Genomic DNA, 21,639 nt, shown 5'->3' with positions numbered 1-21,639 from the left:
TACATGCTGGACACTGGACAGACCACTAGAGACAAAGGGGATGTGAAATTATTACATACAGCAATGTAATCTGTAAGATTACATTATACTGTATGTAATGTGTGTGTTTCACTTTTTGAATTTGGCGCCGATCTCCGTCTCTGTGCGTCGCAACACTCACAGGGAACGGAGCTTGGCTCCATGATTAATCGAGCGGAGGACGAGCCATTTCGTACAGCGCGGGGACATCGCTGGTTATCAAGGGAGAAGGTAAGTAAACATCCTCCTGGATTCAGCGATGTCTGGCTCGGGGTTACCGCTTTTGGTACAGAATCTCCACCCCGAGCCGGACTCGGGAATACCGCCAGAGGGGTTAATAACATGTATAGGTCCTGAGCAGGGTTGATGTTCAGGTTTGCTAATACCGTGCGCTTGAGACGAATTCCAGAGATTTACAAAATTCATGGTATAACAAACGTTTAAAGCAAAAAGTTTGCAGGTTAAACACCAGAAATAATGAACAACCTATAATGGAATGCATAGCCTCCTCCCTCATCAAATGAGTCACAAGCGACAATATTTTGGAAGAATAGATAAGCCAGCCTCCATTCTATAAAAGGGAGGGCTCACCGTAGCTATATTGTAAGTGTATGTTGGAGCTTTTTTTGTTTATTTATTTTTACATTTTGGCATTGGTGCATGTTCTCTCATCGCAGCGCCTATCTACTCTATACCTTTTGTTTGGCAATAGCTTGCTTAGTATCTCTTTCAATTGTCAGAATTGAGGAACAAAATTCAATTCTCTTAGGCCGCGTACACACGGGCGGACTGTTCGCCCAACTTTGTTCGTCAAACAATCCGACAAACAGTCCGCTCAAAATTTGCATGAACGGACTTGACCACACACGATGAACGAACAGTCCGCTGAAAGCGTGCACGATGACGTGAACGGCACGTACGACGGGACGAGAAATACGACATCCAATACACTGCAATGCAACCTTCGCCGTGTAAATCCTTTCTGAGCATGCGCGAAACTTAGTTTGCCGAACAAGCCTACACACGAGCGGACTGTCCGCTGAAACCAAGTTTCAGCGGACTGTATTACGGAAATTCCGAAAAACTTTGTTCGTCAGACTGTCCGCTGAAACTGTCCGCTGAAGCCCACACACGAGCGGACTGTCCGCTGAAACACTGTTCAGCGGACAAAGTTGGGCGAACAGTCCGCCCGTGTGTACGCGGCCTTAGTCTTGAAGTGTTCCTAAACCCAGGACCCTGCATTCACAATAGCTGGTCTTCCACAGTACACTAAACATGGAAATGCAATAGTTTTAGTAAATATAAACTGCTAAATACCTTTTCTCATCAGCAGCTAGAACAGTCTTGTGATATCTATCAGTGTCTGGTTAAAGCTTGTAGGGGGAGTTTTCATTCTCCCCTGATTGTCCTTTAAGGCTGTAGGACCCCTGACCCTCTGTCTGAATAGCGCTGATTGGCCCTGTGTTGATCACATGCACTCTACCATGAAAAAAAAACAAAAAAAACTCTCTAGCAATACACACTCAACTGAACATGTCCCCTAGCCTCTGTTCTATCAGGAGAAAAGGGAGAGGAACAGAGAAGACAGGATAAAACACAATGCAGAGGATTAACCATTTAGATTCCACAGGGAGTTTAACAAGCATGCTTTACTCCATATACAGACTGATTTTACTGTTGTGGGCTTAGTAACACTTTGAATGGAGTTTTCTGCAAAGTTTGCAATATGTAACTTTGTGTAATGCCACGTACACACGGTCGAACTGTTTGACGTACTTAGTCCGTTGGAACACATTTCAGCGGACAATCCGCTCGTGTGTGGGCTTCAGCTGACTTTTTCAGCGTGCAGTCCGGAGTACTAAGATTTTCGGTTTTTCCAAAAATCTGTCCGTCGTACTTTGGTTTCAGCGGACAATACGGTCGTCAGTATGCTAGTTCGACGGACTAAGAATGGCGCATGCCCAGAAAGGATTTACACGGCGGAAGGGTGCTTTGCTGTGTCTTGGACTTCCTATTTCTAGTCCCGTCGTACGTGCTGTACACGTCATCGCGCAAGCTTTCGACGGACTGTTTGTGTATCCGTGTGTGGTCAAGTCCGTTTAGTGGAAACTACGACGGATTGTCCGTCAGATTGTATGACGGACTAAGTATGCCATACAATCCGCTCGTGTGTACGCGGCATAAGAGTCACACAACTGTTTGTGAACTGAACCCAGGCAGATTCATTCACCCCTTGGACATTAGAGATTTAAGAAATAGTAAATGACTTTTGACTAAGTACACATACTGTAATCATATATCATCATATTAAAGCGATTGTAAAGGATCGGTTTTTAAAAATACCACACATGTCATACTTACCTCCACTGTGCAGCTCGTTTTGCACAGAGTGGCCCCCAAACATCCTCTTCTGGGGTCCGCCAGCGGCTCCTGCGGCTTCTCCCCACATCAAATAACCTCCTAGGAGAAGGGGGTTACCTTGCGGGCGAGCTCCCGAGTCCAGCATTTGCGTCCACAGACACGAATGCCAGACACGGTCCCAGCCATGGGTCATTGGATTTAAATGACAGCAGCGGGAGCCAGCGGCTGCGCTGCTATCAATCTATCCAATCAAGAGCCAGGACCCTGTGGAGAGAAGGACAGCGCATCCCTGCTGAGGACTTGGAGATGAAGGTGCTAAGGTAAGTAAAATGGGGGGATGGGGGGACTGGTGACTGCCAGGTGTTTTTTCCAGTTTTACTGCAGCAACATGGCTCGGCTGCATGAATCGCCACCATGGTAGGCCCACAGAGCCGATACGAGTGTCCAGCGGTCACAATCACCGCCAGGTGCCCGCGGTTGCTCGGAACACACCAAAAACCCGGGATCTGTGTGTGTAAACACACAGTTTCTGGTTCTCTGAGGGGAGAACAGACGATCTGTCGTTAGAACACGTACTAGGACACACTTAACCCCTTCACTGCCCCTTAGTAGTTAACCCCTTCATTGCCAGTGACATTTTTACAGTAACCAATGCAATTTTATAGCATTGATCACTATAAAAATGGCAATAGTCCCAAAAATTTGTCATAATTGTCCAATGTGTCTGCCATAATGTCGCAGTCCCAATAAAAATTGCAGAATGCCGCCATTACTAGTAAAAAAAAAAAAATGAATAATAAAAAAGCCATAAAAATATTCCCTATTTTGTAGACGCTATAACTTCTCCACAAACCAATCAATATACGCTTATTGCAATTTTTGTTACCAAAAAATAAGAATACATATCAGCCTAAACTGAGGAAAAAAATTTTTGTTTTATATATTTTTGGGGGATATTTATTATAGCAAAAAGTAAAAGAATATTGCTTTTTTTTTTCTGCCTAGCAACTAGTGACGCTGATCTCTGCTCCATGTGATTGGAGCAGAGATCAGTGTTCACTAAATGAAAGCCCAGAACACTTAACCCCTACACTGCCACCCCCTGGTTAACCCCTTCACTGCCAGTGTCATTTACACAGGAATCAGTGGCATTTATATAGTAGTGATTACTGTATAAATGACAATGGTCCCAAAAATGTCCAATGTGTCCGCCACAATGTCGCAGTCACAATAAAAACCGCTGATCGCCACCATTACTAGTAAAAAAATAAAATAAAAAATTATTTAAAAAAATGCCATAAAACTATCCCTATTTTGTAAACGCTATAACTTTTGTGCAAACCAATCAATAATCGCTTATTGCGTTTTTTTTTACCAAAAAAATATAGAAGAATACGTATCGGCCTAAACTGAGGGAAAAAAATGTTTTTTTATATATTTTTGGGGGATATTTATTATAACATAAAGTAAAAAATAATGCGTTTTTTTTCAAAATTGCCGCTCTTTTTTTGTTTATAGCTCAAAAAATAAAAACCACAGAAGTGATCAAATACCACCAAAAGAAAGCTCTATTTGTGGTAAAAAATAAAGTCAGTTTTGTTTGGGTGCAACATTGCACAACCGCGCAATTGTCAGTTAAAGGGACGCCGTTGCTGAATCGAGCTCCTGGCTGCTCTTTAGTTGTGCATTTCCCGAATGACCGTGTCCTCGGCCAGCTCCTCAGAGTACCCCTCTCCTGCTCCATGCATTGCCGCTCAGTCCGATGTCTGTTCTCCCCAGCCAGAGTCCCGCCCCCCCCCCCAAGTCTGGTCCACACTGCACTGCATATTTCTCCAGAGTAAACAAACTTTAAGCACCCAGATGCAGTGTAGCCCTATGAGAGCCCCCCGGAGGACACTGCAGGCTTGTCTGCCAGCCCCCCCTCCTCCCCCGTCATACACAGATGATGAAAGGTCTTTCTGGGAGATATGCTGATCACCTGTCCAGCACACAGGATGGAGCCCAGGCCAACATGGATGAGTGCGTGGCCTGCAGCTTGGTCATGGTGAGTGAGAGGACCCCATCCCCCACACACCATTACATACCCCCTCCATCTCCCCCTGGGGACAGGTGCCCTTTCTCACGTGGGGACAGGGACCCCCATCTCCCCTGGGGACAGGGACCCCTTCTCACCTGGGGGCAGTAACTTCATCTGCCTTGGAGAAAAGGACCTCATCTCTTCTGGGGACGGTGACCTCATCCTGCCTAGGGACAGTCCCCCAATGGGGTACCTAAAAATAAAATAAAAAATAATAAAAACAAACTACTGATGCCAGTGGTGGAACTACAGGGCTCACAAAGATCATACCTGTGACCACGCCCTGGAGTTCCACCACACCACAGGGAGGAGCCAAGGCTTGGGTTCAGGGGGGCCCTTCATGGTTTCTTGCATTGGGGCCCTGAAGGTTCTAGTTACGCCACTGTGGATAGGCTTCTGCAGATATGATGGGCCGGTGAATAGGCTATGTGAGGGTAATCCGCTTATTTAAGAAATAGCTGTACCTATATCTAGAGGATCATGGCATACAACTAGAAATGCATAACGAGTACAATGAGGAAGTTAATTTCTTTTATTTTTTCTTGTTTGATGTGGTTTGTTTGGTTTGACCATTATATGCACCCTGAGGTTTTTATGCTCTTTTAAAATAAATGCAGACCTAGAAGAAGAGACCTCCTGCGGGTCACGTTAGCTCTGATAGGGAAAGGTATAAAAATCTGCTAACCCATGGGTTTTCGATACATACGGCAACATTACTACTATACCTACGCATACGCTCTGCATGTAAAAGTTAATCCTGTAGATACGATAGTAGGTTACATGTTATATGCTATATGTAGTGATTACTGCCCATCCTGGACTTGTAACAACATAAATATGCCTATGTATGTAATGCTATCAGGTTTGCAAATAAACTTCTTTTCTGATTTAAATGATTGCTCTGTGTTGGTGGTGCTACAAATACCAATTAAATCCTCAGTGCATCAAAATGTGTTCCGTACTTTATTTGTCAAAACTTAGCTTTGCAGCTCTAGGTGTATGCTGAAATAGCTTAAGCCTTAGTAAGTATTGTACAGTTGTAAAGTGCCTCCCTTTCGTTAATTGCTAGACATGTGCAGAGTAAAATATTTCGTTTCGGAATTTCGTTTTCGTCCGAAAACTTAATTTATTTAGTTACTCCCGAAATTCGTTTTTATTTATTTCGTTTTTCGTTCAAAAATTGCATTCGTCCGAAAATCCACATGAATTACGGTCGAATCTGTCTTGGAAGGCTTATGGTGTCTGTCAATGTATAAAGAAGATTCGACGGAGCTAACTATATAGCATACTTTAGAACCCTATTAAAGTCTATGGGACTCCAACGTTCAAAATCTAAAGTGCTAATTTTAAAGGCTAATTTGCAAGTTACTGTCCTAAAAAGTGTTTGGGGACCCGGGTCCTGCCCCAGGGGACATGTATCAATGCAAAAAAAAGTTTTAAAAACGGCCGTTTTTTCGGGAGCAGTGATTTTAATAATGATTAAAGTGAAACAATAAAAGTGTAATATTCCTATAAATTTCGTAGGGGGGTTGTCTATAGTATGCCTGTGAAGGGGCGCATGTTTCCCGTGCTTAGAATTGTCCCTGCACAAAGTGTCATTTATGCAGGAAAAAAAGTCCTTTAAAATCACTCGCAGGAATAATGAATTGTCGGCTCCGTAATACAGAGAACACTCATTGAAAGTCATTGATAAAAAAATAAATAAATAAATAAACAAAAAAGCGTGGGGGTCCCCCAAATTCAATTACCAGGCCCTTCAGGTCTGGTATGGATATTAAGGGGAACCCTGCCTCAAATTTAAGAAAAAATTTGACGTGGGGTTCCCCCTAAATATCCATAACCAGACCCTTCAGGTCTGGTATGGATAATAAGGGGAACCCCGCGTCAAATTAAAAAAAAAATTGACGTGGGGTTCCCCCTAAAAATCCATACCAGACCCTTTATCCGAGCACGCAACCTGGCAGGCCGCAGGAAAAGAGGGGGGGACGAGAGAGCGGCCACCCCTCCCTCCTGAACCGTACCAGGCCACATGCCCTCAACATTGGGAGGATGCTTTGGGGGTCTGTGACCCCTCAAAGCACCTTGTCCCCATGTTGATGGGGACAAGGGCCTCATCCCCACAACCCTGGCCGGTGGTTGTGGAGGTCTGCGGGCGGGGGGCTTATCAGAATCTGGAAGCCCCCTTTAACAAGGGGACCCCCAGATCCCCCCCCCCTGTTTGAAATGGTAAGGGGGTACAAAAGTACCCCTACCATTTCACAAAGAAAGTGTAAAAAATGATTAAATAAAACAAACACACTTTTGAAAAATTCCTTTATTAAAAATAAAAAAATAAAAAAAAGATTCCAGCGGCGGTAATCCACTCTTGCTATCCAGCGACGGACGGTCATCTCTCCAGCGATGTCTCATCTCATCCAGCGCAGCGATCCATCCTTCTTCTGTCTCCTCCACGGAGACACTACAGGCAATTCCGGCGGCTGACGTTTCTTATATACGGAGGGCGGGGCCACCCGTCACCTGACCCCGCCCCCCTCTGACGCAAGGGGAAACCCGGGGTTCCCTGTGACGTAGGGGTGACCCGCACCCCTCTGATGTAACACAGGCAGGTTTCCGTTACATCAGAGGGGGGGCGGGGTCACCCATACGTCACGGGGAACCCTGGGTTTCCCCTTGCGTCAGAGGGGGCGGGGTCAGGTGACGAGTGGCCCCGCCCTCCGTGTATAAGAAACGTCAGCCGCCGGAATGCCTGTAGTGTCTCCGTGGAGGAGACAGAAGAAGGATGGATCGCTGCGCTGGATGAGATGAGACATCGCTGGAGAGATGACCGTCCATCGCTGGATAGCAAGAGTGGATTACCGCCGCTGGAATCTTTTTTTTATTTTTTTATTTTTAATAAAGGAATTTTTCAAAAGTGTGTTTGTTTTATTTAACCATTTTTTACACTTTCTTTGTGAAATGGTAGGGGTACTTTTGTACCCCCTTACCATTTCAAACAGGGGGGGGGCGGGATCTGGGGGTCCCCTTGTTAAAGGGGGCTTCCAGATTCTGATAAGCCCCCCGCCCGCAGACCTCCACAACCACCGGCCAGGGTTGTGGGGATGAGGCCCTTGTCCTCATCAACATGGGGACAAGGTGCTTTGAGGGGTCACAGACCCCCAAAGCATCCTCCCAATGTTGAGGGCATGTGGCCTGGTACGGTTCAGGAGGGAGGGGGGGCCACTCTCTCGTCCCCCCCTCTTTTCCTGCGGCCTGCCAGGTTGCGTGCTCGGATAAAGGGTCTGGTATGGATTTTTAGGGGGAACCCCACGTCAATTTTTTTTTAAATGTGACGCGGGGTTCCCCTTATTATCCATACCAGACCTGAAGGGTCTGGTTATGGATATTTAGGGGGAACCCCACGTCAATTTTTTTCTTAAATTTGAGGCAGGGTTCCCCTTAATATCCATACCAGACCTGAAGGGCCTGGTAATTGAATTTGGGGGACCCCCACGCTTTTTTATTTATTTATTTATTTATTTTTTTATCAATGACTTTCAATGAGTGTTCTCGGTATTACGGAGCCGACAATTCATTATAGCTGCGAGTGATTTTAAAGGACTTTTTTTCCTGCATAAATGACACTTTGTGCAGGGACAATTCTAAGCACGGGAAACATGCGCCCCTTCACAGGCATACTATAGACAACCCCCCCCCCCCTACGAAATTTAAAGGAATATTACACTTTTATTGTTTCACTTTAATCATTATTAAAATCACTGCTCCCGAAAAAACGGCCGTTTTTAAAACTTTTTTTTGCATTGATCCATGTCCCCTGGGGCAGGACCCGGGTCCCCAAACACTTTTTAGGACAGTAACTTGCAGAATCTTTTCTCTCTGTCAAATCTTTTTTTCTCTGTCGAATATTTTCTCTATATAATCTTGGACTAATAGAGGTAAGGTTAGGCACATTCGACCACAGGTTCTATAGACACATTGTTGTCAGAGTCATGTCGAATCTCCTATTCTATATCGAACTGTTGTAACAATGAAAACGAAAATAAAGCATTTATTTATGTCGGATCTTTCGTTTTTCGGATTTTGTGCTTTCATTATCGTTTGTCAAAACGAAAACGAAAATAGCTGAAATTCGGACGAAAATGCATTCGGACGAAAACGAATGCACATGTCTATTAATTGCTGAATCTGTTTCACTGAAGATTCACTGAAGATTTTATACATAAAAATGTACGTGGACATCTGACCATCACACCTACAGTATGTGTTTTTGGATATCCTAATATGTAGCTATGGGTATTGATATATGAAATACCTCCACCACCCCCACTCCACTTTTGTGACTATATGCGTCACCACTCTTCTGTCTTGCCATAAGATTTTGGAATGTGTCTATGTGTAAGATTTTGTAATGTGTCCATTCACCAAAAATAACATTTTTGAATTGAAATTAATTTTGGACCTGGACTGCCACCAGCATTCCAATTCATCCTTAGGCTTCATATGCATATTGCCTATGGTCCAAACATTCTTCCGCATTCAGGAGAGGGAGGTTGAAGCTCCCCTAACCACAGCAGCTCTTAAACTCTGCCAGAAGTCTATGCGTACATGTTGATGCGACAGTTGAGTTTAGGAGCTATGGCAAAAAGATGCCGAAAGCTTCTTAAATCAAGTTTAGGAACTTTAGTGTACACGAATAAAAGTCTTCAGTAGGGTTGAGGTCGGGGGTTCTCTGTAAGTGATTTGAGTTTTTCCATGCTAAACTCGTGTCTTAATGGACCTGGCTTTGTGTACAGGGGCACGGTCAAGTTGGGACAAAAAAAGTGCATACTTGTTTTACACATGTTTTTATTTCATGGCAATTTGCTTGATTTTATTCAGCTAATCTTGGAATGGCATGTACTATTTGCATAGGTACTACTCGCATAGGTGTCATAATCATGCATTCATACTCTTTTGGCCAGAAGGTATATCTTTACACATCAACATTTAAAGAGGAAGTAAACCCTGATGGGTTTACTTCCTCTTTCATTCCCTGCAAAGGCAAAGCATTATGGACTACTATGCATCGCATAGTAGTCCATTATGTGTTACTTACCTGACACAAGAGCCAGCGATGTCACCGCTGTCCCCTGTAGTCCGAAGCATCCATCTTCTCGGGGGGGGGGGGGGGGGGGTCTCGCTTCTGTGCCGCTGTCATTCGGCGAAGCCGCGATGACGTCACTCCCGCGCATGCGCACGGGAGCCGACACGCGCGTTGACGATGCCGCGCTCAGTGCGCCTGCGCGCCGCTGTCTACAGCACACTGCGCCATAGACAGCAGTGCCTGTCTTTTGGCAAATATCTCCTAAACCGTGTAGGTTTAGGAGATATTTCTTGGACCTACAGGTAAGCCTTAAAGGGGTTGTAAAGGTAAATGTTTTTTCATCTTAATGCAGTCTATGCATTAAGGTGAAAAAACATCTGACAGTCCCGGCACCCCCCAGCCCCCCCCCATTTTACTTACCTCACCCCTCAAATGTCCCACGCTCGTCCCCCAGCGTCCTTTCCACCGTTCAGCCTGGCCGCTGATTGGCTGGAGTGGATGGATGGAAAGCAGCGCAGCCATTGGCTCGCGCTGCTGTCAATCACATCCACTGACGCGGAGCGCCAGGGGGGTCGGCTGTGTGATACAGCAAGCGGCTATAGCCGCCGGCTGTATCACGGGAGCGCGCCCGCAGATGCTTCTCACCATGCGAGGGAGCTCTCGTGAACGTGAGAAGCACCTGCGGGAGGAAGCCGAGACAGCCGCCGAGGGACCCCAGAAGACCAGGTTCGGGGCCACTCTGTGCAAAACGAGCTGCACGTTTTACTTACCTCACCCCTCGAAAGTCCCACGCTCGTCCCCCAACGTCCTTTCCACCGTTCAGCCTGGCTGCTGATTGTCTGGAGTGGATGGATGGAAAGCAGCGCAGCCATTGGCTCGCGCTGCTGTCAATCACATCCACTGACGCGGAGCGCCGGGGGGGCGTGTGATACAGCGAGCGGCTATAGCCGCCGGCTGTATCACGGGAGCGCGCCCGCAGATGCTTCTCACCATGCGAGGGAGCTCTCGTGAACGTGAGAAGCACCTGCGGGAGGAAGCCGAGACAGCCGCCGAGGGACCCCAGAAGACCAGGTTTGGGGCCACTCTGTGCAAAACGAGCTGCACGTTTTACTTACCTCACCCCTCGAAAGTCCCACGCTTGTCCCCCAACGTCCTTTCCACCGTTCAGCCTGGCTGCTGATTGGCTAGAGTGGATGGATAGAAAGCAGCGCAGCCATTGGCTCGCGCTGCTGTCAATCACATCCACTGACGCGGAGCGCCGGGGGGGGCGTGTGATACAGCGAGTGGCTATAGCCGCCGGCTGTATCATGGGAGCGCGCCCGCAGATGCTTCTCACCATGCGAGGGAGCTCTCATGAACGTGAGAAGCACCTGCGGGAGGAAGCCGAGACAGCCGCCGAGGGACCCCAGAAGACCAGGTTCGGGGCCACTCTGTGCAAAACGAGCTGCACAGTGGAGGTAAGTATGACATGTTTGTTATTTAAAAAAAAAATAAATTCACTTTACAATCCCTTTAATCTAGGCTTACCTGTAGGTCAAAGTGTGTTGTAAGGGTTTACAACCACTTTAATTTGCTGAATATATTTTAGAAACAATCAAGACAAGCAATCTTACTTACGAGATCTGATTAAACAATCAGTATGTATTATACAGTTCACTGTAAAAAATATTAACCAATCACACACATAGGTTGGACTTGATGGACTTGTGTCTTTTTTCAACCTCACTTACTATATAACTATGTAACTAATACTAACAAATAATCAAATGACCATAATATGCAAACAGGTGCAAAATAATTATTTAGTGCACAATAATACGCAAATAAAGTTCCATAAACGGATCTTACCGTGCAAACAAAAGTGTCAAATCAATTCATCAGTGAATGCAAGCAAGCTACAATACCCATAAATATATTTACAATTCCTTATTGCAAAATTCAGTAATAATGTACAAGAGTGTCTTTTTTCAGCCTGACTAACTATGTAACTATGAGTACCACTTCCACAAAAGTGCCGTGATGAATAGATCCAGTGCTGATCCCCTCCAATATCCTCACTAAAAACTTTACAGAGACCAGGTGTGGAGTAGGGTGGCAGAGTGCATGTGCTGGATGCTGGTACAGCACCTGCCTTGTGAACAAGCTATTTTTATGCTTTTATTTAAATACAGTTATGTATGTATACAATTATTTATGGTTTTATACTGCAGAATGTTTTTTTTTTTTTTTTTTTCCTCCAATGCTAATCTGAAGGGAGTTGTTAGTGGATAGAGAAAACCCTATGTGAAGGATAACGGTGGATTTGAGTATTAAGCACTGTTTAACTATTGATTTATGTGGTTAGTCATTTTGGTGAGTGTAATCGTTTCTGAAAGAGGATAAATATAGGTCTGATTCCTGATTAGCCCAATCCAATGGTTTTCTTCTTCAGCAGGGAGGTTTTCTCATCCTACTCTTCTATAATTTAAATAATAAAATGCAGCAGAGAAAGTGAGACCATGCTGTATAGACTTGTGCAATTCGTTTCGTAACGCATCGAAATTCGGCCGAATGCATCCGAATGTCCGAATAAAAAAATAATGAATAACAACGACTACAAAAGAAATATAACGGATGAATTCGAATTAATTTGACATGAATTCGGTAATTCTTTAAAGATCTAATGAAACAAAAGGTCAGCTCAAAGTAAATCTTATAGTCCAATCAGCTAATTCATTTTCATTTCCGGAGGATGGATTACTTGCAAAGTGCATTCCTGAGAACTGAGTTAGAAGGGTGTTGTATTGTATCTGAGCCGAGGAGAAGAGACGTTGTCATTGTGTGTGTTAAAAGATTCAATAAACAAACGACTTTCCAAACTACGAATCATTATCACGAATGTCTATACATACATAAATAGCGAATTTCAACTAATACGAACGAATGAATTCGACACTCTACGAATAATAACGAATTATCCGAAAACGTATTAACGTAACATAACAAATATAACAGAACGAAATGATGTATTTTACGAATGACAACGAACCAAAACTAAACAAAATTTTCCGCTGTACACAAGTCTAATGCTGTATAGGCTGGAAACCCAAAATGCAAAGATCTTTTCTACAAAAAAAAATTGTATGTTTAATATAGCCTGCATCTAACAAATACTCCCCCGCACAGCCATTCACTGGAAAGCTCAGTGTCCTGTTGCTTCTCCCTCCCCAGCTCTTGAATGAATGACTTGTATAGCTCTACCTATGCTAACTGAACTGCTCAGGGTGCTTTCTTGCCACTGGTATCCATCTGTGGCTTTTATGCTGGTCCTTTAACCTGTAGGGTCCTGACACACTTACAACATTGACATACACATATTATGGTCAATTTTTTTGGACAGGGTCTAATTAACCTACCAGCATGTCTTTATGAGTGTGGGAGGAAACCCACGCAGGCACAGGGAGAACATGCAAACTCCAGGCAGATAGTGTTGTGGTTGGGATTTGAACCAGCAACCCTATTGCTGCTAGGTGAGTGTGCTCACCACTACACCACTGTGCTGCCCTATGCATCTGAGATCAGAGGGAATGTGATCACTTATAAAAAAAAGGGAAAAAAAGGTATTTATAATGTTTTTTTTTTTAATATCTATACATACAATGTTTTTCCTTTTATTTATTTTTTTAACTGGAAAAGGTTGTTTCACAAGGTTATCATTTACAATCACTTTAACCACCACTTTCAGGTTAAGGGGACCTTTATATTCATTCACCAATACAAGTGGAGGTGACAGACTACAGGACCCAATTCAGCAAAGGGCTGACATTTCTGAAGCACACCAGTATTACTTCTGTCAGTCTTGCATATCTCATAAAATGCTAAATATATGGCTGTTTACTAAAACATCAATCAGGGTGTCTTCACATGCGGAGCTTATTTCATCAAACATATCAGATGTAAGCATAGTCTCAAGTGATTTGCACATGTGTGTATATCTGTACGTGTCTGAAACACCCTTACATAATATTGCATTTCAATATCAATATAGCACTGCCTGACCAGAGCGACTGACAGTAAATACATTTAAAATGCCAATTATAGCAATAAAACAGCAAGCCTGTAACTGAAAGCCTTTACCTTCTAGAAAAAGCAATACAATATATGGGGACATGCATCAACATTTCTTTGACCAGGAAAAGTGACAGCTTGAAGGAAACATTGCAATGTGGTGGCAGAACTTGTGTGCTTGTACAAATGATATTCCGAAGCTGCTATTCCTAGATTTTATTAGATCACACAAAACTATAACTTGACAATCTACACCAGAAAACAAAATAGTCCCAGCAATCCTTTCCAACCAGAGAATATCATGATTTATTGGGATTTATGGTTTTGTAAGTAAGTCATATGAAAAATAATGCGCATATACAGTCATACAAAAACAAACAAAAGCGGTAAGTGGTGTCATTGTTTGTGCAAGGGCGAACATTAACCAGTACAACAAGTGCTCTCTACATAAACGTGTGCCATGCTTGTTAAACATGCATATGGTTCAAGATAACAGACCACTCATACTGTAGAAGAATTTAGAGGGATACTACCACCCAGTGGAATTATTGATGAGACACATTTTGAGCCAACGTTGATCCTGTTTTGAACGTTAGCCCTGCCAATTTTATCTATACGCAATTGTTGGGGGGGGGGGTTGGGAGAAGATAAAACAATGTAATAGTAATATAAGTTGTCTAGAAATAAGTAATGGATTACTTAAAGAAAACAAACCAGCAAAACCACAATAAATCAATAACCTAATGAAGAAATAAATTATGTAGACGTGAACACTAAACAATAAATTCTACACCCTTCCTTCCAATGTAATTTTCCCCAGCTCATTACACTTCCATTTCCGATTATTTAGATGAGTATGTATTTGTATGTATAGACCTGGATCCCATATTATTTTTGGAATATTCTATTATATTATGGAAAGTGGTGTGTTTGTTTAGTAAATCTAGAGGGGAAACTCAAAGTAAGAAAGATATGCAAAGTGCAATAATCCATATCAATCAATCAAATATCAGTAGGAACTCTGATTAGTCTAAATAAAGCTGGCCATACACCTATAGATTATCTGCAGATTTTCTATGGTTAGATGGAAAAAGTGGGAGATTCCTTCATCCACAAAGTTTAGCGAACATGGAGAAATCTGTTGCACTTTTTCCATCTAATCATAGAAAATCTGCAGATAATCTATAGGTGTATGGCCAGTTTAAGTTATTGCACTTTAGACAGTACTCTCTGCCTTTTATTACATAGCTATTACGGGCTTGTAGGTATTTCATTTGAAGAGTTTTACTTGCTGAATGAAAAAAGACACATTAAGCAAACACACAACATGACTTTTTCTCTCCACACTGGATTTGCTGCCTAAATCGAATTCATTTGAATCTGACCCTTCCCTCTTACGCGCGACATTACTGACTTCATACACATGAGGTCACCTGGATTTTAGACCCACATCAAAAAGCAAGAGCAATCTATAACAATACATTTTTACAATCCATTTTTACAATCCATTTTTTTTTTTTTTTTTTAGATGGATCATTCCTTTCCTAATCAAGTATATGATAGAAGTAAGACATTATTTCTAAGCCCTTGTACACAGAGTCGGAGATTCTGACGGAATGTGTCCTATCGGACCATTTTGTCGGATATTCCGACTGTGTGTGGTCTGCATCGGACTGTCGGATATTCCGACGGACCAACTTTTCCAACTTGCCGGTAAAATTTTCCGACAAAATGCTCCGATCGGACATACTCCGATCATGTGTAGCCTACTCCGATCGGACAAAGTGCCACGCATCCTCAGATCAAATTCCTAGACCAAATCTATTGGCCACTAGCCTGAACGTAGTCCCGTCGTAACGAAATAACGTCATCACGTTATGTACAATCGGATTTTCCGACAACTGAGTCCGACCGTGTGTATGCAACATCACTATTAATCCGTTGGAATTAATACGACGGATTTGGTTGCCGAAATCTCCGACCGTGTGTACGGGGGCTTAGAAGAAAAAAAAAATGTCAGAGATAGGAAAGAATAAAAAAAAATGCATGAAAATAATATAACAAGAGGGCTCTCTTATAGCACAACCTTTTTGGATAGTGAAGAGTTAATTGTAGCCCTTGATTTAAGGTTTGCCCCGCCGCAGGCAACGGGCTAGACTGTCCAACTCAGACTAAGATGCATTTTTCATAATTTTGTTGTAACTAGTTTAACCTTGCCATTATCAGAGTTGCCTAATTAAATCACGAGAGGTTCTATTAAACATCATTAACTGTTGCTTGAGTCCATAAAAGCATAACCTTATCACAACCTTATTTCTTTAAAACAACCTACTGAGGTCCTGCCGGGCTACAACTTTGCATATCAGTGGCTTCCACACATTAACCAAAAGCTCTATTCGTTTCTTAATTAGCATAGTCATTCATGAAAAAAAAAAATTTATAGAGTTATTGAGAGGGAAACATAAACATGGTGCCCGGTGTATACATTGAAAGTACTTGTCTTACCTTCAAGCCATAAGATTCAGTAGTAAAGAAGCATCACCATGCTAGATCCCACACCACTTCCTGAGGTCTCTACTTCTAGGGAGTTTTCATAAATCAGTACCATCAAACCCACGCAGGAAAACATGCGCGTCTACAAAAGATATTCGCGGAGAAGCATCAAATTAGTTTTGATAGCTGTTTTTCTTCTTTTTTTTTTTTTTTTTTCTTCTTTGTCCACAGCTCATCAATAATTGATCGCAGCTCTAAACAAGCCAGCAGCGACTCCGGATTGCGAATTGACCATCAATTGACTTTTCAGTTTGCGGTTGCACTTGGACATCAGAAGCGGTTATTGGCAACCCAGAGGATGGATTTTTGTTTACGGCATCAAGCAAAAGCCACAGTTATTAGCTGTAATAAAATTTTGCGGCAGCTTGGATAGATAAACCCTGCAGGTCCAGGAGCTGAGAGAACTATATGTATCAAGCTCAGCTAGGCTGACAAACTTTGTCAGCTTGAGTCACTAGTGTTCAGAGCTGCAGTGCTTGCTTCCCTGAGACATCCAGCTGTAGCTGTCAGGCAAGGGAGGGTTTCTCACAGTCTTTATTTTCTTGTGGCTGCTGGGTGGTGGTGGTGGTGGGGGGGGGGGGGGAGATGTATTAAAAGCTCGCAGAGGAAAGTACAGTCAAGGCGAGAAGAAGCTAGCATTGAAATCAGAATGAGAAGCGATTCTTTGCTACAGTGAGCAGGAAAATAAGAATTCAGCACTGAGGTCTGGACAGCTCCCTTGAGCTATCAGGTAAGGAGGAGGAGCAGGGGGTCCGACAGCTTCAGCTTGAGAAAGCCCACTTGCCTTATTCATTTTCTTCACTCCATCCCTCCTTTAGGACCATCTCTGCATTTTAAATGCCAACTGTTCCTATTGTTTTAATTCCCTCATTGCCTATGTGTCTTCTAGCAATGCATCCCTCCTCTTACCATAGGACTGTCACAGCTTTCTGCTTAAAATCACATCTTGTACTCTTGCTAAGCCTGATTGGAAAAAAAAAAAATCAACTCATGACTTTATATAGTGAATGTGATCAATTGTTCCTCTTGTCTCCTCCAGCCCCCACTACCTCCCGCTTACTCGCCCCCTTCTTGCTGCAGACTATCACTCTTTCATTATACATACATTTTTTTTAATTTATTTTTTATATATTCCATTTGAATATGTGATTTTTCACTGTTGTGTACATAATGCTTTTGATTTTAGTGACTATCCTTTAAGATATGTAACAGCTGCTTAAAGGGGATTTCAGAAACCCACCAGTTTATTAATAGCATGCTATGTAGAAGTGTAAGGTTAGTTCAATAACATTTTTAAGAAGGTTTCAAGTACATGTAATCCCTAGCTGAATAACAGTTCCCTAACCAAATGTGTATAATAAACAATTGCTTTTTTCATCTTTTTTTTTTTTTAAATTTTGCATATTAGCATTGTTGATCTCCTGTTTCCCTTTTGCAGCCACTTTCTGTTTAGATGCATGCATTCCAGCAACTGCTGCATGTCAGATTTAATGCAGATTCCCCCCCGGATGGTGACAATAGTGGAACATGCTTTTGCAATGTGCATATACAAGTGTTTGTAGTCCTAAGACCCCTTTCACACCACACCGCCCATTGCGTCGGCGGTAAAACGCCGCTATTTTTACCGCCGGATTCGCACCGGCGCATTTCGGCTGCTAGCGGGGCGCTTTTACCCTGGGTTAAAACCGCCGGCAATATGCTGCAATAGTGGCGTTTTGCCGGCGGTATTACAGTGCTGCCCCATTGATTTCAATGGGGAGCAGCGGTGGAGGAGCGGTAAACACACCGCTCCTTCACCGCTCCAAAGAAGCTGCTGGCAGGACTTTTTTTTTTTTTAGCTCGCCTGTGAATCCCCATAGGAAACAGCTTCCTATGGTGACACATAGAGAAGAGGAGGAGTCAAAAGTGCCACCAGTTTCAGGGGCCACCGTGAGCAAAACCATTTCCCAGATTGGGTAACTATAACATGTTATTAAAAAAAACTGCATTTACAACCACTTTAATGGCAAGTTCACTGTATTATTTTAATTAAAGCTGCAGTAAAAAGAAACATTGAAAACTACTATTAAAATTTCTATAATATTCTAATGAGTAGGTTTACATATAGTATACTTTCATGGCAACAGTAGTCTGTGCCAACCAGTTACTAATTAACACATTACTGTAACTGATTTAGGTGATAAAAGCTGCAATTCGGTTGGTTGCTATGGGATGCTGTACAAATAACAGATTCATTTCTTTTTGCATTGCTCTACTAAATGATCCTATTTATTTCAACTGCTTCTGCTTCAACAGCAGCAGAAGTAACAGCAGATCGCAGGATATAGCCAGCACAGTCCCCTTGCCTTCATTACCGTTACCATATAGCCCTATGGAAGAAAGCAGTGAGGGGGGGGGGGGGGATGTTTTATTGTATATACCATCACATAAGCAGACCAGAGATTACTCTTGAGGCTAAACCGAGATAACTGGTTCAAATCAAAGCAGAAGCAACCCTCGCTCAATGCTAAACTTGGTGGAATTATTGCTTTCTGCAGGTGCTAAGAGCTGAGCATCCGCTCATATTTTACAGGTTTACTATATATACAAAATATATAAAATACAGTATATATTGTGTATATTTATATATATATATATATATATATATATATATATTTTTTTTTTTTTTTTTTTAACGGTTTTTATTGTAGTTTTACAGAATAACAATAAGTATTGAACGGTGTCATACATCAGTAGATTGAAAATCGGTTACCGATACATACTTGTTATCAGTATACAAACAGTTGCGAACTATTTCAACAGTGAAGCACAGTATAATTGCTGGGAGGAAGGCTGAGAACGGTGTCATGCCACTCCAGACACCCCATCTGGGAACTAACTGTGTCTGGAGGCGGCAGACAACCCCTTCCCGAGTGTGCATTATAAGTCGATGCAGGAAAAACCTAGAACTTAACTGAAAGAAGGGGAGAAATAATAATAAAAAATAAAAAAAACAGTTACCAACATAGGTCCCTAGTTTATAGTGTCGACAGTACATCACAGTTGATTACATAAGAACTAGAACCCGATGTTGGGTGCTTCCGCACAGTTGTGTGCAGGTAATTTGAAATACAATTCTGCCAATACATGGGGGTGCAATGGGTTACAGTAGGAGGTGCAGGAATCCTACGTATTATGTGACCGAGAAGTCATTCCAGCTCTATGCTTCTGGGATCCTTGACCCAGGACTCCCAGCTTTTATAAAATTTTCCTGTAGTCATGTGAGCCTTGGCGAAGCTGTATTCCAATTTAAAATTATCATTTAGAATTGTGATCACTTCCTGAATGGAGGGGGGAGATGGTTTCTTCCACTTTCTAGCAAGTGCCAATCTTGCGGCTATGAGTATATGGGTGGCTACGGTTTGGGTTTTTCTGGGCCATGTGGGGACCATCAGGCCCAGGAGGAGATCAAGAGCAGATAGGTTCCTTGTCGCGGGGAAGCTGACTTGGAGCAGTTTTGTTATCTGTTCCCAATAATGCGTGATGGAGGGGCATTCCCACCAAGTGTGAAGAAGAGTTCCTGGCAATCCGCAATTTCTCCAGCAAAGGTTAGATTCCGAGGGGTAAATTTTGGCAAGTCTGCTTGGAGTGAAGTACCAGTGCTGGAACAGTTTTTGTAGAGACTCCCAATGCGATGTGCAGCGAGAAAGTTTTGAAGGCAACGACAGTGCCTGATACCATTGAGATGTTGGTGAAGCGGTTGGGTAGAGTTTGTCCCACTGTAGAATTTGAGCTTGTGTGTGTTATATATATATATATATTTATTTATACAGTAGGTATATACTGCATAGAAATATTATATATATTTATATAATTGCATTGAATTGTAATTGTCTCCACTCTAATTCATCCCAAAGGTCATGTTGGAACAGGTAGGAGACATCCCCAAAACTTGCTCATCCATGTCTTTATGGACCTTCCTTTGTGCACTTAAACCTATCAGCTCACAATATGAGCTCTTCAAAAACTCTCCCTGCCTCCATACATATCTTATTTCACCTTGGTGGTCTTACTTCCTTTGGTGAGTTCAATAGGTGGAGCTGCTATAGTAGCAAATGTAGGTAGTATTCTGAAATACTAAAAAGGCTAACCTTTTTTTTTGGCTCTACCTGGGGCGTCTTGTCTCAGAGGCCTTGTGACCTCTTGCCCAGTGCTGTAGCCCAAATACTAGTCTAGTTCCAGGTCTATTGCACATTTCTTTGGTTTGGCTGTTAACGCAGCTCAACAAAATAGTGTCTAATACTGACCAAACCTCTCACACAATGCTTTACAATAGTTTACAATAGTTTGCCTCATGTGTATACAAGAATTTCAAATATATCAGTAAAGGTGAATTGTATTGGGCCTACTGGTTACTGCACTTCCGGGTCTAGATGAGAGCTTATTTTTGTTTTTAATGTAAGTGCAATGATTTTATCTAATCGCTTAAAAAAAGTTACACCTTGGGAGCTTATTCTCCCCTCTTGTCCTCATTGCTGTCTGAGCATTGGTGCTATTGTATTGAAACTGATACTTACCAGAATGGAAGCTGAAGACGGACCAGGAAAGTAATAGCAGGAGTGCAGTGAGGAGCCTAGGAGGGATACCACTTGAAAGCTGTTTTGACTTAGCAGGGGGTCATAATTTTCTGGTGAGTGCAGGAGCACTTGAGGGTAGTCACGGAGAACACAGAAGCACATTGTTCACTGTTTGGATGTAGTTATGTACTGAGAATTTATTTATGGCCAATAAAGAGTTAGAACTGTGATGGGGCGTACACACAATCAAACTATCCGATGGACTTGGACTTTTTTCCCCAAAAAAGCATCCTCTGGGACTGTGACATCATAATGGGCAGGGACATCACCCAGTGACCCCGCCCACTGCCCCTATATAAGTCGCCGTACAACATGTCCCTGTCATTATGGCCAGAGACAGCGTTGAGTCAACATGTCAAGGAAGAAGAGAAGAAGTGAAGGCTGGGACAATAGCGGCGACAGAAGTCCGGGCCACCACCAGTAAAAGAGCTGGAAGAAGGAGCAGAGGCCCGGCAAGAAGAACCGAAGAGGGGGACAAGATCCCCGAAGTCGGAAGAAGAGGTGGCGACAGAAGACCGGACCACCACTAGTAAAAGAGCTAAAGGAAGAAAGCGGAGGTCCAGCAAGAAGAACCGAAGAGGGGGACAAGACCCCCGATGTCGGAAAAATACCCCCAGATGGCGACGAAGAAGAAAGTTAGGCTGCTCCGCTAGTAAAAGAGCTAGCATAACAGCAGAAGATAGCGGAGGAGTCCGGTGAGAAGACCCCTAAGACGGAAGAAGACCCTCGGAGCTGTGCAATAAATGATTTTGAAACGTTCATGTACACAGGCTTCATGTACACAGGCTTTTTTTTACAACTGAATGATTTAACTTGACAGATAGAAACTGACCTTTAACCGCTTCAACCCCGGAAGAATTTACCCCCCTCCTGACCAGAGCACTTTT

The 21,639-nt window shown here is 43.0% G+C and overlaps 1 protein-coding gene across 1 annotated transcript in view; it reads right to left on the bottom strand.

Annotated features, from left to right (window-relative positions):
- DRD2 (dopamine receptor D2) overlaps positions 1-16,682 on the bottom strand; it is a 640,087-nt gene extending 623,405 nt beyond the window's left edge. The window contains exon 1 of the mRNA XM_077458131.1: positions 16,089-16,682. The gene's annotated coding sequence lies outside the window, so the exon portion shown is untranslated. The remainder of the gene's footprint in view (positions 1-16,088) is intronic.
- Between the last annotated feature and the right edge of the window lie 4,957 nt (positions 16,683-21,639).

Source organism: Lithobates pipiens, unplaced genomic scaffold, assembly GCF_037356315.1.
Source record: "Lithobates pipiens isolate NorthernLeopardFrog02 unplaced genomic scaffold, aLitPip1_a1.2 Scaffold_27, whole genome shotgun sequence".
Lineage (NCBI taxonomy): Eukaryota > Metazoa > Chordata > Amphibia > Anura > Ranidae > Lithobates > Lithobates pipiens.
This window is presented reverse-complemented; position numbering and strand designations above follow the sequence as displayed.